Source organism: Barbus barbus (genome assembly GCF_936440315.1).
Source record: "Barbus barbus genome assembly, chromosome: 22".
In the NCBI taxonomy this organism is placed as follows: Eukaryota; Metazoa; Chordata; class Actinopteri; order Cypriniformes; family Cyprinidae; genus Barbus; species Barbus barbus.
In genome coordinates, this window is record NC_136750.1 from 29,828,544 (window position 1) to 29,846,559 (window position 18,016).

The window sequence follows — 18,016 nt, forward strand, 5'->3', positions numbered from 1 at the left end:
CATCCGCCGAACTCTTTAACGTCCTGCAGCGATGCCCAAAGCATTCTCCGACGATGCAGACGCACAAAGCAAGCCCTCAGTTCCACGTCCTGCTCTCTCTGTGATCCATTCCTCCCTCGTCGCCTGCTGCAGCGCTCCACTCAACCTTGGGATGAAGTCTGGCTCGGCGGGTGCATGCTGTTGCAAATCAGGGAAGGATCCTGGGTAAAATCCCTCCTTTCCGTCCGGCTCTCCCAGACAGAAGTCGCAGCAGACGGTGTGTCTGGGATGGTGAAAGCCCCCTGTCTGGATGCGCGTGTGTGAATAGAGAGAGTACGAGAAGCCCTTGGAGGTGTGCAGCCCTGAGCCTCTCTCTCGCTCACACAGAAAGACATGCACAAAGCTGCTGCTGCGATTTACAGACCTGCACACGTGACACGAGAGAGAGAGAGAGAGAGAGAGAGAGAGAGAGAAGGGAGGATGGGAAAGGATGAGATGCACAGCAGGAAGGCGGGATGAATGTGTGTGTGTGTAACAGAATCGAAGACTGACTTGCAGCTATTAAACCTTGCATCAATGTGCTCTCGTTTTAACCTCTCTCTCATTCTGTCCGTTCCATTCATCCTCTAATTCGTTGTGTTTTCTAATGCAAACATCTCTAGTACATGCAACAAACCTTTAGCACTGAGTATTAAAGTTAAGCTTGTGCATCGCCCTTCAGCCTTAGTGATTTCTCAAATCACAGCAACTCTATAATCCTCCTACTATAGCAATGACCTGGAACACCCTAGAAATCTAGCTACCCTCAAAACCCTATTAAATGCATAGAAATACATTAATACATTCAGAATTCTTAAGCAATCGTGTAATCCTAGAAACTACATACAGCAACTACCCAGAAATCACTGAGCAATCATTTACCAATGCCATACAGTTACAATCAGTACCTACTATTAAAAACATTTTTCCAATTAGCATGAAATTGAAATCCAATAAAAAATATTACATGAAAATCTTAGATGAAAAGTGTTGCCTTCGAAGCTACTGAAATTAAAATAAGTTTAAGAAGCACTAATTGGAAATTAAAACTATACTAAAAGTAAATCAAACCTAAATATAAATCGTTGGGAATAAGAAAGAAAGAAAGAAAGAAAGAAAGAAAGAAAGAAAGAAAGAAAGAAAGAAAGAAAGAAAGAAAGAAAGAAAGAAAGAAAGAAAAAAAAAATGACAAAAATATGTAACAAAATTACAAAAAATTTCATTAAAATTTAAAGGAAAAATTATAAATGTTGCTTTGTTAACTAACTGAAATACGTTGAAGCACTACAAAACTAACCTGAAATTAAAACTGAACTAAAAGTAAACTAAACCTAAATAGTAAATAAAATAAAATAAAATAACAACAGTACATCACAAAATTACTAAAACTGTAATTGGAATAAAAAGAAAACTTACAATTTAAAAAAGGAATAAACTGTCATAGTATATGATGCTAAACTAACACTGATGCCATAACAACCGTTCCTAATACCATCTATCCAGCAACCGCCTACAAATCATGCAGAACATCCCATAAACTACTTAGCAACACCCTAGCAACGCTCTAGAATAAATGAGCCTACTGGACATGAGTTTTGCACAGACATAAAACACCACACACATTTTCTTCAGAAAACAAAACACCTCATTATACCACATAATAGAATATGATTGCACTCATTACTAAATTCTTCTCCCTGCAGTTTGCATGAGAAAAATGAATATAATCAAACACTGATCTTCAACACAATATACAAAGCTCACCAAGTCTATAGTTAGCACGATCTTTTACAGTCTCTGTGTCCTTGTAGAATATGATTATCATTTGTGATTGTTTTAGAGCTGATAGCTGAGAGCTCTGCCTGCTTAATTTAGCCTCTGTGCTATTTCCAAAGCTTTTATTATGATTTCTGTATCACTCAGGAAACAGGGGATGTGTCATGTAATCCAGCAAACAGCCGCTAATTTGTCTCCCCTCCCAGCTAAATTGCCTTTCCAGACTCTTTTTGCCCGTGCTACAACAGAAAAGGGGCGTGTGAGCGAGAGAGAGGAGAGAGGAGATGAACCAGAGCCGGAGGGAAGCATGATTTTGGGATGTTAAAGCAGAACACGGCTCTTGGTCGCCCTCTAGTCTAGACACGGTTTAGCAGCTCATCAAATATTCACCTTAATGCTCTGCTTCACCATAAAGACGTCATGTGTGTTCTGTTATAATCTCTGTGACATATGCACATACTGCTAAATCTCTGACTCTTTCCATAATCCTGGACATAACTGCTTAAAATGAAATGGCACTAGAAACCATTTTACTGACAAAATGTGAGGTATTTCTGATATTCAATGATATCAGAAGTGATTGGACCATAAGAAGTGTCTCTGTTCATGTCTTAATCGATCTGGACTTTAATGGTTAAATTCAATTTTAATAATAAAAAAAATTAATCTAATTGTCTAATTAGTTGAAATAATAAAACACAATCAATTTAATCAGTCATTTCATTTTTAGGGCTCTTTGAAATCTGTTTTATTTATTTACTCAAATTCCGTTTTATTTTTCCCAAATTCAGGGATTAAATTTTAATGTTTTATTTCAATTTTAATAATCAAAAAACATGTCTAATATGCTACATCATTAGCATAAAAAACAACTAAAATAATTTAATTCATTTTACAATAATATTGCACAATGAAATATTATTTATTTACTTATTTATTCTGAATTCTATGTTGTCTGTTTAAATTTTTTCTGAATTTTTAATGTAATATTTAAAATTAATTATCAAAAATGGTGGTAATCAAATTAAGACATAAAACATTAACAATTTGACCTTTTAAAATTTAATCAAATGAAAATTTAACAATGACTTTTTTGGCTTTTTAAAGTAAAAATGTTAAATATATGTTTAAATATATATATAATTCCCTGAAAATACAGTTTATTATTATTATTATTATTATCATTTTTATTATTACCCAAACTTTTATTTGGGCAGGTTGTCATGAAGACCTTTGAGAACCTATGATTTAATGGACTTGGGTTAACATGAGCTAACAAACAATAGTTGTATATTTATTAACATTAACGATTAAGATTAATAAATCATGTAAGAAATGTATTGCTTATTGTTGTAAATATTAATGCAATAACTAATGTTAACTAATGGAACTAATGTTAGCACTTGTTGTTACAGTGTATAACAGGTGGTTGACAAATAAAAAGATCTAATGACAAACCCTTTTTCCTTTTTAAAATTACATACACAGATTAATCTTTTCCAATAAGACCAGAAATGAGGATTAGGAAAGCAAATAAAGTCTTTTTTGATTTCATGTTGATTTTGAGAAAACGGATTAAATGTCTATTCGAAGCAAGTGCAAATATTCAGAGCAAACAAGATTTAAAATCAAAAGGACCCATACTAACCTATTCACACCAGGGATATAAAGAGAGAGAACATGCAGGTCATTTAGTTTTGTATTTCGCAAGCAAATTTGCAGTATGTTGCAATAAACAAATAGTTCAACCAAAAATGAAAATCATTTGCTTACAATCACAGGGAACTTTAAGCATTCAAGCTTCAAAAAAGAATGAAAAAGCACCATGAATGAAAGCAGTTCATACAAGCACTCTAAGCCAGGGCTGTTCAAACTCGGTCCTGGAGGGCCGGTGTCCTGCAGAGTTTAGCTCCAACCCTAATTAAACACACCTGAAGCAGCTTATCAAGCTCTTACTAGGCATACTAGAAGCTTCCATGCAGGTGTGTTGAGGCACGTTGGAGCTAAACTCTGCAGGACACCGGCCCTCCAGGACCGAGTTTAGCCCTGCTCTAAGCTTGAGTCATGTTATAGGTGGAGTGAAGAACAGACCTAAATTTACACCATTATTCACTGATTACAAGCTGTTAACCACCAACAGTTAAAATAATTTGCAAGCTTTGGTCACACTTTATATTAGGTGGCCTTAACTACTATGTATTTACATCAAAAATAAGTACAATGAGCTTATTGTGGTCATATTGTATTGCAAAACATTTTTGCTGCTATTAAGGTGGGATACGGGTAAGGTTAGGGACAGGTTTGGTGGTATGAGTAGGTTTAAGGGTGGGTTAAGGTGTAAGGGATGGGTCAACAGTGTAATTATAAATGTAATTACAGAAATGAATTACAGATGTAACTACATATAGGTATTCTTTTAAATATAAGTACAATGTAAATACATGTATGTACACAATAAGTACATTGTATCAAATTATTAATTTAAATGTAAGTACGTAGTAGTTAAGGCCACCTAATATAAAGTGGGACCCAAACTTTTTTCAAGGGGGATGTGGATGACTTAAAAAATAAATTCAAACTTATTTGCATATTGTTTTAATTATTTATAAAATAATTAATAAATAAAATATAATTACATATTAATAATACATATTACAACATATTTATAAATAAAAAATAATGATTATATTAAATAATTATTTATTAAATAAAACAATTCCTAAAGGGTTTAATTTAATCCTTAATTTAATTTAATTTAATTTAATTGAACAGAATAACCATGTTTTGGCCTGTTCCTCACATAAAGCTATTGCATGACTTTAGATGATTTGGAATATAAAACATGATTCATAAAAAACACTTTTAAGATATTTTTGTGTTTTTTTTTTTAAGCTTGACATCTTTAGTTCCCCTTTATATTAATCGTACTGATAAGTGACCAGCATGTTGCCAAAGTCACAAAAGTATATATATGTATATATGTATATGCACATGCTTCATATACAATTAGATAAAATCATACAAATAAGTTTTAAAACAGAATAAATAAAATAGGAACAAGGGGAAAAAATTGAGCTAGATTTCATTCCTTCTGTGTGGGTTTTGAGTCCATTTTGGATTGGACATTTTTCTGGTACCTGGCAACCCCATGTCTTTTCACAGAAGAATAAAAATAGCTTTGTTTAGAGGGGTGAATTGTTCCTTTCCAGCATTTTAAGAACTGCAATGCTTTTGCTCTGCATGTGAATAGACCTGTCATCTGCAGTTTGTTTTGTTCTGGACTAAAGGAAGAAGAAAGTTCAACAACTCTTCCACTACATGAACTCTGTCAATGTGTCCCAAACCAATTAAAATAAATATTTGTTTAGAAAAAATGGGACATTTACTCTCTCAGCTGTTGAACTGTGAAGTGCAACTTATCTATAGAGTCCATCTCTCTCTTTCTCTGCTGTGAAGTAAGCCATCAATCATCCTGTGCCTCTCGTCCGGTCATGCATCTTTGCTCTAGAAGAGTCAGAGACATTTAGGCATCAATCCTGGTTCACACGAGTCCCTCCATGACCTACATACAAGACACACAGGAAAATCCTCACTGCATGCCGTATGACTGCAGGGCTTTCTCACACACACACACACACACACACACACACACTCACACACGTGTAGCTCTCATAGATCATGCATACGATACAGGACTGTAGTATCTTCACAGCTGTGGGAAATTGAAAGTAACTGGAGGTGATTCATCACGAGAGCTGCGATGCTCAGAAATATTATAATATTCTTAACAACATAATAGAAGCTCGCCACCATGGGAATTTTCGTTCGAGTGTGTTGTTTGACGATAAATGACAATCGTTTAGGATCATTTCTCGTCTCCCCTCCTCCAGGTTTCATTAAAGGCCGTGATATCTCATTTCATTCTGTAATTTTTCAGTAAACACTGTTAACCAGTTACTTGCCAAAACGTGGGCAGAAATCAAATAGCTTTTTAGGGGTTACAAAAACTATAAATTGCATCATATTTATATTTTAATAAATGGAAATAAATATTTATATTGCATGTTAATGCAATGTAATCTTTTGCATAATGTTGTTTCATGACTGCTCTCAAACATGCCTGCATGTGAATCGGAGAAATGCGTCTCTTTGGCATTTGAGAAGATTGTTGTTTTAAAGGTCACAGAAGGAGCAGAATGAGATGAAACACCTGAGACTTCATCCAGCATGGTTACCGCATATTACCGTCAATAAATAAATTAGTCAATAAATAAATACCATACTGCACTTGTTTTCATGAAAGAAAGAAATTCATATGGGTTTGGAGTGACATAAGAGCTAGTAATGGATGACAAAATGTAAACTATTACTTTAAAACATGATCAAATCCTCTCACATTCAAACAAGCAGCCGTTGTCTTCTCCTAAAATGTTAAATACTTGCATGTATCTTTAAAGATCTGCGTGAGTTTGTGAGCAGATCAACAGCAGGATGTTGCAGAAGCAGACGACGGATGAGGGTAATGGGATTTTGGGGATGTCTTGTGTCAGTCACAGCGGTTGGTCGGTACGTCACAGGCAGGTCTGGATCTGCTGCATTGCAGTTAAGAGATGATGTACTACAGCCCACCGAACCCTGAATCTATAACACAGAGGAAGAGAAAGACACTCATCACCGCCGGGGTCAGAAATTAACGTGTGCTTGTGGCAAAAATGCCCCACAAATTCAAGATAAACAGGCAAAAAATGTCTCTGCACGACTAAACTAAATCAATTAGCTGTCGTGATTAAAATGAAATGTGACAATAAGTGAAAAGTTTAAATTTCGAGGAACTGACTCTTCACAAAGACCCCCTTAGTTACTGTTGCTATGTCTGACAATACCGCTCTCACGCCGTCCATCATGTTCTCAAGAAAAAAATACATTGCGGAGTAAAGATAAAACTGACAACATGCCGACAGAGCAGGTTACTTTAGGAATGAAACATAGTCTCAGCTTTTACATTTTGTCCTTTTTTAAGAAATTCAAACAATAAATACTGTTTTGTGGCTCTAATGTGTCATGACAGATCACTGTAGCGCCTCTGTTCAAGCGCACGTCGACTGATTGTCTTTTCATAGATAAAGCACGAAATAAACATGAATGAACATTAGAAGGTATTTTATTTCAACCTTGGAAAGACGTCAATACACACCATTTTTTCAAGTTTAAGTCCACTAAAGTTAATCTGCTCTCCTATCTGGTCGGATTCTGCGACATGATTGGTCAGATCGCCTGTCAATCAAACTCCCTGCGAGGGGTCAATAGACCTTTTTCACATTTCCGGGTTTCTCAGCAGCGGAAGTTGTCATAGTTGGGTAAAATTCGAGAACAATGAATGGGAGACTATCACAAATATATTGTTTTGCATACCCATTTGCTCAAATAGCAAAAGAAAAACTGCACGATAGTGTTGTCACGACTTTCAAAAAAGGAAATAAATTGAGAGAGACTGATAACGGTAATCAGAACAATGTCAAATTTACCATCCCTTCCATAGACGCTGCATTAGAAACACCCTCGCATTAGCGTTAACTCGTTTTTTTTGTAATTTGATGCAAAAGTGATATAAGTATAGTGTTATAAATACTGATGACTGTTAGACCCGTCATCACAGTTTTGTGAAAAGGGTCCATTACATTTAGAAGAACATTGAATTAGATGTGTTTGTTTGTTTGTTTGTTTGTTTGTTTGTTTTTTGCAGTGTTGAGCATTATAACCAATCACGCACATTTCAGATGAGCTCGTGAACACAATGGCCAATCAGAGGCATTTAGATTAGTCAGCGCTGAAAATGGCAGAGTTTTTAAAAAACTCTTTAATAAAATAGTTAATTACTGACCCCACTCAAACATTCGTATTCAGTTTATTATCATGCTGACAAGTTCAGCATGGAATTCTGCAGCTGCTCGTTTGACGTCGTTTCTCACAAAGAAAGCGTTGGATGCATAAACAAAGCTGATTTTACATCGATAAACACAAAGCACCTGTACCTGCGTCCTTATTTCTGTAAGACAATCTAAAGCATAGGCAGTCGACTGCCTGCATGTAATTGAATCTCCAGCTCCATAGCCGAAGATATGATAGTTGTGAGGCTTCAATCTGAATCGAATGGATACCGTGAAATAATACAGACGCCTGAGCAGAGATGGAGAAATCTTCTATTTGGACACAAGCTTGATATCTGCACTGACTGACTACTTCATTCAAGCTTTGGTCTTCAGTATCTGCCACAAACATCTTCTCATCCCGTCCCTCTAGATCTTGAGGAAACTCCAGCTGAACTTGAACTCTGTAAGCATCTGTCTCTCTCTGACTCATGTCTCTGAATGCGTGTCTATCAGTATCTGTGTGAACTGAAGCTTCTGCACTACGGTGGATCTCGCTTTCTGTTTCTAACTCAGATGTCCTGATATAAGTGCATAAGGTTCATAAATCTGAATGTAGATCTGTAAACTAAGCAGAAATGCATCATGAATCAACCTGTAAGCAGATTCCTCCCCAAACACTTATTACCATATAGAAAGAAAATTAAACATGAAAACAATGTTTTTAATTGTAATAATAATTATATTTTATTCTTTTTCATATTTTCTCATTTATATAAATATTATTTAAGCATATGTATGTGTGTGAGTGTATATATATACACTGTATATATGATTTAGAGGAGTTATTTACTGAAATAAGTATCAAACTAAATCAATAAAAATCCAATCGAAACATTTCATGTCAATATGAAGTCAAAATAAAAATGCAACACACAGCTAAAGAAACAAAAGACCAGTTGAAAATTTTCAGTTTCTCTCGATTGATAATTTATAGTTATGTTTCAGTAAAACATTTTTTGTTTTATTTTGTAAACTACTGTTGTTTTTTGTTTGGTTGGTTGTTTTTGTGTTACGTTTTAGGTGTCTAGGGGTTTAAAAGATAACGTAACAATATTAAGGGTTTAAGAAGAGCATTTGGCTGAGCCCCTGCCATAGCGTAATAACAACTACAACCAGATCCCTTTAACAGCTTTTATTCACAGAAAGTATACAATATCTTCCAAACAAAGAAAGAAGTCAACTTAAAAGGGAAGCAAAACCTTCAGGAAGGGGTGGATTACCAAAATAACAAACAAAATCATTTCTATTCTGGGGTTAAATTCTTTATACACCTGTCAAATAAAAGGAAATCAACAACAAAATTATACTCTCTCTCCCTATCTGATCCTCAACCCAAAATGGGTACAGCCAAAAAAAAAAAAAAAAAAAGGCTCCCGCCCGCCTCCCTACAGCTTCCAAAAGGGTAACAGTCCATCAGGAATGTACAGCTTATGCTGTTGGTAGCAGGGAAAAACAAAACAAAGGTTAAACAGCAAAACCATAGGCTATATATATATATATATATCTTGCAATATCTGGCTTAGAAAAGGGCACAAAGGTTAGCTAGCTTCTAGCTAACCACAGAGTTAGTAAACAATTCCTTTAGATTAGTAAATATTACAACCATACAGAACTCCAAAAAGGCTTCAACACATTGAAGCTGGGCAGGGCTGGACACAAGACATGCTCGGGAGAGAAGTTCTCATCTTCTGAGGGCCCTTCTTGGCTTTTATGCTACTGCTTTCTCAGCTGGTAAGCAGGTGCAGCTGGAAAGGGCAACCTACCTGCCAGAGTAGAAAGAGTGGGAGGAGCCAGAGAAGCAGGAGGAGGAGAGAGAAACAACAACAAGAAAACATACCCCAATACACAGTGCAGTGAATACATCACTGGACGTAACATTTGTTTTATTTTTAATTTTTTGCATAAAATGACAATTGGTCAAAATAGCAACAACAAAAAAAAAAGTTTTAAATGTTTTCAGACATGTTTATATTAATTTTTAGACAACACAATACCCATGCTTTAACTTTAGGAGAGTTAAGAAATCAGTATTTGGTGGAATAACCCTGATTTACAATCACAACAAATGAAAATTGTCATTTTCCACAAAATAAAAAAATAATTAATTTTTTTTTCATATTTTTTTTAAATGTTCTAAATGCCAAACTTTTTATTTGAAATTTTTAAGAAATGTTATCAGACCTTTATAGAATAAAACAAATATTAATATTTCAATCATACCAAAATCCAGTAAATCCAGACCAACTGAGAATTTTCAAGTGGTCTCTTGAATAAAATATTTGATCCTATAAACCTTACAAAGTCTAATATATAAAAAAAAGCTTGTAGTCTTACTGTTAAACTCAACTAGCAGTGCACTGATATAAACCTGTTTTCCCTGACTCCAGAAAAGTGCATAAAGCCAATCAGAACAGGTGATTTCATCTTGCCATTTTATAGTGCAGTATGCATCAGTGTGCAATATGTGACAGCCCATAAACGAGCCATTCATTAACCATTGTGACATTTAGGACACCTATTAGCATGCAGTCTCATGCACACACAAACACGTACCTCAGTCATTGTGCTCTAGTTCCCCTATTAGGGCCCCTAGAGAGTTACGCTGAACAAACACTCTCTTTAATGTTTTTTGCACATATGGCAGCTCTCATCTGTAACAACAGCATACACTCTGAAGATCCTCATGACAAACTCAAAAGCAGCTCTCCTGACTCAGAGCTGATAATATCCTCAGTGAAAGGAACAAACTCTCAAGAGACAGCAGGCTCCTTTCAAGGCCGCTGAGACCGTCAACAGCGCAGTTGTCTGGAGAGTTCAGGAAGAACCTCTGTGGCTTTGTGTTTGAGCAGGACGTGGTGGTTTGTTCCTGAAAGCCTGTGAAATGCAGCAAGCCAGCAGAGCAGTATTTGTATGTAATTACTCCAGCGTTCAGCTCTTCAGACGCTCACAGCAAAACCCTGAGAAGAAAGACAATCAGTGAAAGCCAGAACAGAAATGAGCTGGACGCGCCACTGATATCAGTTTATCTCTTGCTCAGGCTTAGACATAGCTAAACAGATGAAATATTCACTCACTCACACACACACACATGTTGGGTTTCCATGTTTTATGGGGACATCCCATAGGCGTAATGGTTTTTATACTGTACAATCTGTATGTGCTATTGCCCTAAACCAACCCTACACCTAAACTTAGCCCTCACAGGAAACATGCTGCAGTTTTAGATTTTCAAAAAACTTTATGCTGTATGATTTATAAGCTTGTTTCCTCATGGGGACCAAAAAATGTCCCCACAAGATTAAGATTTACTGGTATTACTATCCTTGTGGGGACATTTGGTCCCCAGGACGTGATAAATACCACACAGACACACGCACGCACGCACGCACACACGCACACACGCGTACGTAACGGTTTGTGGCTGTAGATAAGCGCACGAGAAATCCAAATCAACAGTTTTAATTCATACTTTTACTCAATAGACATGAGACTAATCAGGAGACCTAACAACCACAAACACATCAACTCAAGACAACACAGGACAAAGGAACTCAGGAGAACACAGGGCTAAATAATAGGAAACCAACGAGATAATTAACCAGACACAGGTGGAACAGAATGAACTAATCAGGGAACACAGGAAAATGACCAAATATGGAAAACCAGGAAAAAAGACAGGGGTAAAACAAGGAAAAACAAGTCCAAAACACTGTCAACAGTGTGTATATATATATATATATATATATATATATATATATATGAATAACTGTCTCATTAAAGGCAGGGTAGGTGATTTGGTTCAAAAACATTTTTGTTATGCTGGCTGTCAATAAATTAAGTGAATAAAATTATTTGAAATATTAATTACATTAAACTATAATAATACCTCATATGGTATTTCATTATTTTATCTGCAAAAACAATGATTATTTAAAATTTCACAGCATTTTAAATTAAAATGAGATACAATGCAATCTTAAAACCTTTACAGTTTTTCGTTGTATATTGTAAGGTAACCAGTTGATCAGTTTTACTGTAGCATTTTTACAGTAATTTGTGAATAAAAAATAAAAATTTTAAAGTGTTTATTATTAGCACAATTTGAGAGTCGAATCTGTTTTGATATCAAACAGTTAGAAAGGGCAACAGAATACACAGCTTTAGTTTCTGCTCTCCTAAACCATAAAATATGCAATGAAGTAATGTTTCCATGTGACAGCAGTGAAGTTATTTAACCCTGTCCCTTTATTTGGACAAATATGATGTTTGAGCATCTGTCTCACAGATGCATCGAGGTCTTAAGACAGTGTTTGAGTAATTGCCAGTGAAAAGCGAAATTCTTTCAATTACCTCAAATTGCCATTTACGCCACCAGTACATTTGATTTGTTGTCACACTGGAATTAAAGGTGATTTTTCACATTTGAGCAGCAATTTTCCCTCTAACAAGACGCTGCTTGTCAGTAATCCATCAAACGGGACAGATACAAGCGCTTCATTCCCGTGGCTGCCGTCATCCGTCTGTTACCCGACAGCAGACGCACTGACCGCTGCTTTGAGACGATATTGATCTGATCTGCACAGTATTCCGAGATAATGGACTAAGAACAGCTGGTACACTGATTAATGATCAGGATCAATGTTTCTGCCACGGCTTGCGTTCTGCATGCAATCTAAAGATATGTAGAACTATAAACTGCTTTGTGCTTCACTCAGGGTTAAATTAGGGTTAGGGGTTTGTGCAAATCACTTCCACTAATGAAATATTCCCCTGCGCTTACACGGCTCATCTCGTGAGCTCTGGCTTCATCCTCCTCCAGAGATCCGCCAGAGTGTTGTTATTGTGTGTGGGCCGAGACACAGAGTAGGTGGATCCAGCCTACAGCCTGTATTTACATTTGCATCAGACTCAATGTGGCAGATGAACAGCCCCCAAGATGCACCAGTGCTCACGAACTCCCTCAAACACACACAGCGCTCATTCTTAGAGCTGAATATGGCTGTTTTCAGAATCCCATACAGCGGCACAGACTCCTAAACTCTCTAGAGTGGAGAAGAGAAACGGTATTGTGGGAATAATTGTGTGGGAAGATGGATTCAGTTCAGGATACCAGTGTGAGACATTACAGCACTGAGTGCTGATTCAGTTTCTGCTTTTACTACATATACAGCAAATTTTACTACATATACAGCAAACTTCTTGAGTGTTTATATCACTGCAAAATGTAACCATATTACAGCCCAGCTTTTTATAGAAAGTTGGATATGTCCAGATTTATCTGCAGTAAATCCTACACTAAATCTACAGTGCATACAGTATACCTGCATAGGGTGATATACCTCTGTATCTCAGCTGCTTGATTGTTTGTACTGTCACAAAACGTAATTATATTATAGTATGCATGTCACTGTATGCATGGAATTACAAAATCATTCACATAACCATTAAATGTGAGTCTGTTTCTCACAAAAGACTTTTAAAAAGCACCAGAAGACTTCAAATACAATGAAATAATGGACTACTTATCATAGTCATATGATTTTTGGAGCTCAGCAACATCAGTCCTCATTCACATTCACTGCACAGAAAAGAGCAAAGCACACATTTCTCAGAAGAAAATAAGTCAAAGGGGTTTTGAACAGCATGCATGTGATTAAATGATTATATTTAAATGAAAATGATTGCATTGAACTATTCATTCAAATCTCATGCAAATATGCAAATGCTTCCTTAATTTCTCTCTTCCACTCAATCAACACATACTGCATCCTTCTAGTGAGCAACAGTGCATAACCGCAGGCAGAAACACTGGACAGCAGAGCTGAGAACCCCCCTGTGTTTCACCTGGCCTATACGCAGCTACACACAAACACACACAACACACACACACACACACACACACACACACACACACACACACACACACAGGGTTTGGGAGTTGGACGAACCCAGCAGTAATTAACTTTTGACTGTTTTAAAGCCTCAAGCCTTCAAACTTCAAACCCAGAATCCTTTCACTGATCGTCTGATGCATACTGTGCACAAAACTGCTGAAAGAGTCTGTTCCAGTCTGGCTTCGGATAAGCCAGTCCACCTGAAAACAAACTGAAACAGCATATAAAACTGAACAAAGTGTGCTTGGTCACTTTATATCAGTAAAATCTTTGAATGTTTTTGAGCTTACCGAGGCTGCATTTATTTGATCAAAAATACAGAAAAAACAATGAAATGTTATTACAATTTAAACTAGCTGTTTTCTCTGTGAATATCTGTTAAAATGTAATTTATTTCTGTGATCAAAGCTGTATTTTTAGCATCATTACTCCAGTCTTCAGTGTCACATGATCTTCAGAAATCATTCTAATATTCTGAATATACTAAGAAACATTTCTGATTATTATCAATGTTGAAAACAGTTGTGCTGCCCAATAGTTTTGTGGAAACTGATACATTTATTTTCAGGATTTTTGATGAATAGAAAATAAATAAATATATAAAAAATAAATGTAAGTTTATAAATATATAAAATAATAAAAAATACAATATATATTCAAGTTTCAAGTTATATCTAATTATAAGTGTTAAATTAAGTATTAAATATGACATTTCATATATATATATTACTATATTATTATTATTGCAATTATTAAAGCCATAAGCTTTTATTTATGAATTTATTTTCATTTATGTCTTTCATATTAAAGTCTTTACTATCACTTTTGACCAATTTAATGCATTCTTGCAGAATAAAAGTAAAAATCTAGGAAGTGGAAGTGAAAAAGTATACTTTTATGATAATTTCTGATTGCTGCTTTTTTGGAGCTTGACAGTCTCTAGTTAAAATCCCATTCAGTTTCCTGGAAAAGAGCAGCTTGGACATTATTTCTGCAGATTTGAGGCTGAGCAAATGATGATATAATTCTTATATTGTGTGAATTATTCCTTACAGCTCAGCACCGCAGAGCCCCGAGGATCAGCCATGCTTGTTCATTCATAGGGAAGCCTGTAAATAAATTGAAGACTAGCTGCTGCTCAGATCATGAACATTTCCCACAGCACTGTGATGTGACTGCGCTGTGAATTCCCCGCTCTGGATGGCCCTGTCAAACTAGGAAACACCCCTGGGCATTGAACCGCCTCGCTAATCGCACTCCTGCGGCCCAACCGAAATGAGCTGAGCCGCTTCTCCATTCTCAACGTGTGCTTTCTAATCTTTGGGCAGATTAAAAAACGACCCGCGTCTGAAACAAAACACTGGAGGCAGGCGAGGACAAAAAGACTTTGTTCCAGCTGTTAGCATGGACAGCGAGCAAAATGTCAAGGGAAAGAGCTAAATTGTTTCTGGACCAGAATCGCTACAGACCTGCTCACAATATCAATGACACACACAGAGAGATATAATACACAGGAGCTTATAGCTTTATAGTGTTTAACTAGTGTTACATTATTACACATAAGTACAAAATTTTATTTTTTTATTATATATATTTATATATATATATATATATGAAGAGTTCATTTGCAAAAACAGATACCTCAATTCTCAGAAATCATGTTTTTTCATTGTGCATTCCAATTAATCTCAATCACACTGCATTTGAGTTATTTTGACTAGCTTAACAAATAACTAAATAAAAACAGCTACTAACTAACACAATAAAACAATAAAAAATGATAGCATAATAAAAAACATGATTTTTGAACATTTTAAAAGTTATCTGTTTTTGCAAATAAAGTTTTCATGTATATATATATATATATATATAAATACACATATATACATACACAGTATATATAGATATACACACACAGTATATATATATATTTAAATAAATATATTCACTGAAAAAAATTATACAAAATTTTTTTAAGGTAAGTGGTTGCAAACAATTTATTTTTGCCACATTTAAAAAAAAAATGTTGAAAGTTAGTCAAATAAATTTGTTTAAATGTAGCTAAAATAAATTGATTGCAATCATTTGCCTTAGTTTTTTTTTTCTAAATTAAAAAAAAAAAATTACAGTATATATATATATATATATATATATATATATATATGTGTGTGTGTGTGTGTGTGTGTGTGTATTCTTGTGTGTGTGTGTGTGTGTGTGTGTGTATTCTAATATATATGTGTGTGTGTGTGTGTATTCTTGTGTGTGTGTGTGTGTGTGTGTGTGTGTGTGTGTGCGTGTGTGTGTGCGTGTAGTGTTAAATTCTTACACATAAGTATGAAATTTTTTTTTTTTTAATTTCATACACACACACACACATAAATGATTTTGATATACTGGCTATATTGACCTTTCAGGCATCAAACAATACATGTGCATGTAGAAAATGCACAACCTAAAATCCTCAAATCCTGCTGTGTAGTTTGCAAGTTTTAACTTCCAATTAACTCAGAGCAGAAATTGTTTGTGTTCCTTTGCGAAAGTGCAACAACTTAATTATGACTTTGCTGTGTGACAGTGATAAATGTAACCTATCATTATTTGCCTATAGAGCCAACAAAGTCAACATCCCCCAGGAAGAACTGGAGTTCAGATAAACAGTATAACACAGTAAAGTCATAATTACCGCGGTACACTGGGTGCTAATGACAGGCGCTGGCGCTGACACCGCAGGCGATTGGAGACGTTTGTCCTAACAACACAGAAAGATGATATTAAAACTCCACTGAACGGATCCTTTACTACTTTAGTGCTCCACATATAATGATGCTGATGATCTAGATATAATATTGATGATGTGACACTCATTTAATCAATCAATAGATGTCACCTCAAGAAGCAGTAGTGATGTTAAAATGTTTCAGTGCAAGTTCAGCTCAAACAACCTTTGTGGCATATTGATTACCACACAAATTATTTTTGCACTTGTCCCGCCTTTTTATAAAAAAAAGAAGGGAAGAAAAAGGGAAAAAAAGGAAGTGAATGGTGAAGGTTCAAATGTAAAACCAAAAGATGTAAACAATATCAACCTGATTTTAGTGTTAGAGGAAACAAATAGGCCTAAATAAAAAATATTTGTATTGTATATGTGTTACAACTCTGCCCGGGAGCACGGAGACACGGAGACCAGGAGACGAGGAATTCACAAACACGAGAATCTTTAATCCAACTAGGAGCATGGGAGGCACAGGAAACACATCACGGACAGGGAAGACAATTCAACGACCGACAAAACTAACTGAAAGGACTGGGGCTTATAAACACAGGATAACGAGGGACCTAAGGAGACACACCTGGGATCAAATTAACAATTAACATGAGGGAGAAACTGGGTCACAGAACACATGGGGAGCAAAACACAACAAAAACAGGTCCAAGATCCTGACATATCGCCCCCCTCCCGGAAGGTGCGTCCTCGCACCATAGAAACATCCAAAGGGGAGGGGTGGGTGGGAACTTGGGAGGCGGCTCAGGAGGAGGGCGGATACCCGGGAGGGGGCCGGCAGACAGAGACCAAGGCGGTGACGAAGGAGGGAGGAGCCAGGGAAGAGACAGGAGAGACCCGGAGCAGGAGGCGCTCAGCTGGACCCAGGCCACAGCCGTGACGATGGCCCACGGTGGAGCCGACGGAGGGAGGAGCCATGGAGGAGGGATGGCCGCCGACTCCAGGGGGCCGACCAACGGCGGCGGAGCAGGTGGTGGAGGAGCCCGAGGCGGAGACGGAGAGCCAACGAGCCAGGGTGATGCCGAGGATCCGGGGGGACAGGGTGGAGCCGAGGGCTCTGGTGACCGAGGTGGAGGCGGAGACCCGGAGATCCGCGGCGGAGCCGGAGCGACTGAGGACCAAGGTGGAGCTGGAGGGAGGAAGGAGCCCAACGGAGCCGGTGGGACGGAGCGACGAGGCGCAGCCAGAGGAGAGGAGTCCAGAGGCGATGGCGGGTCGACGCCCGACCAAGGCGGAGCCGGAGGGACGAGGGAGCCCGGTGGAGCTGGTGGATCGAGGAGTGACGGTGGAGGCGAGGGAGCTAGGAGCCGAGGTGGAGCCACTGGGTCTACGGACCGAGGCAGAGTCCGGGCCTCGGAGGCTGGAGGCGGAGGTAAGGGATACTCCAGCCCCGGCAACGCTGGAGGATGGCAGACCCACGGGGCTCGCACCGTACCGATAGAGGGCTGAGGGCGAGCGGGGGGGCTGCCAGACGACAGCGGTGGAGGAGGCAGGAGTGGGTGGGAGGGTGGGGATCTTCGAGGAGCAGGCACTGGAGGGCACGTGCGTGGAGCCGGCACTGGAGGGCACGTGCGTGGAGCCGGCACTGGAGGGCGCTCTGGAAGCGCGGACACTTG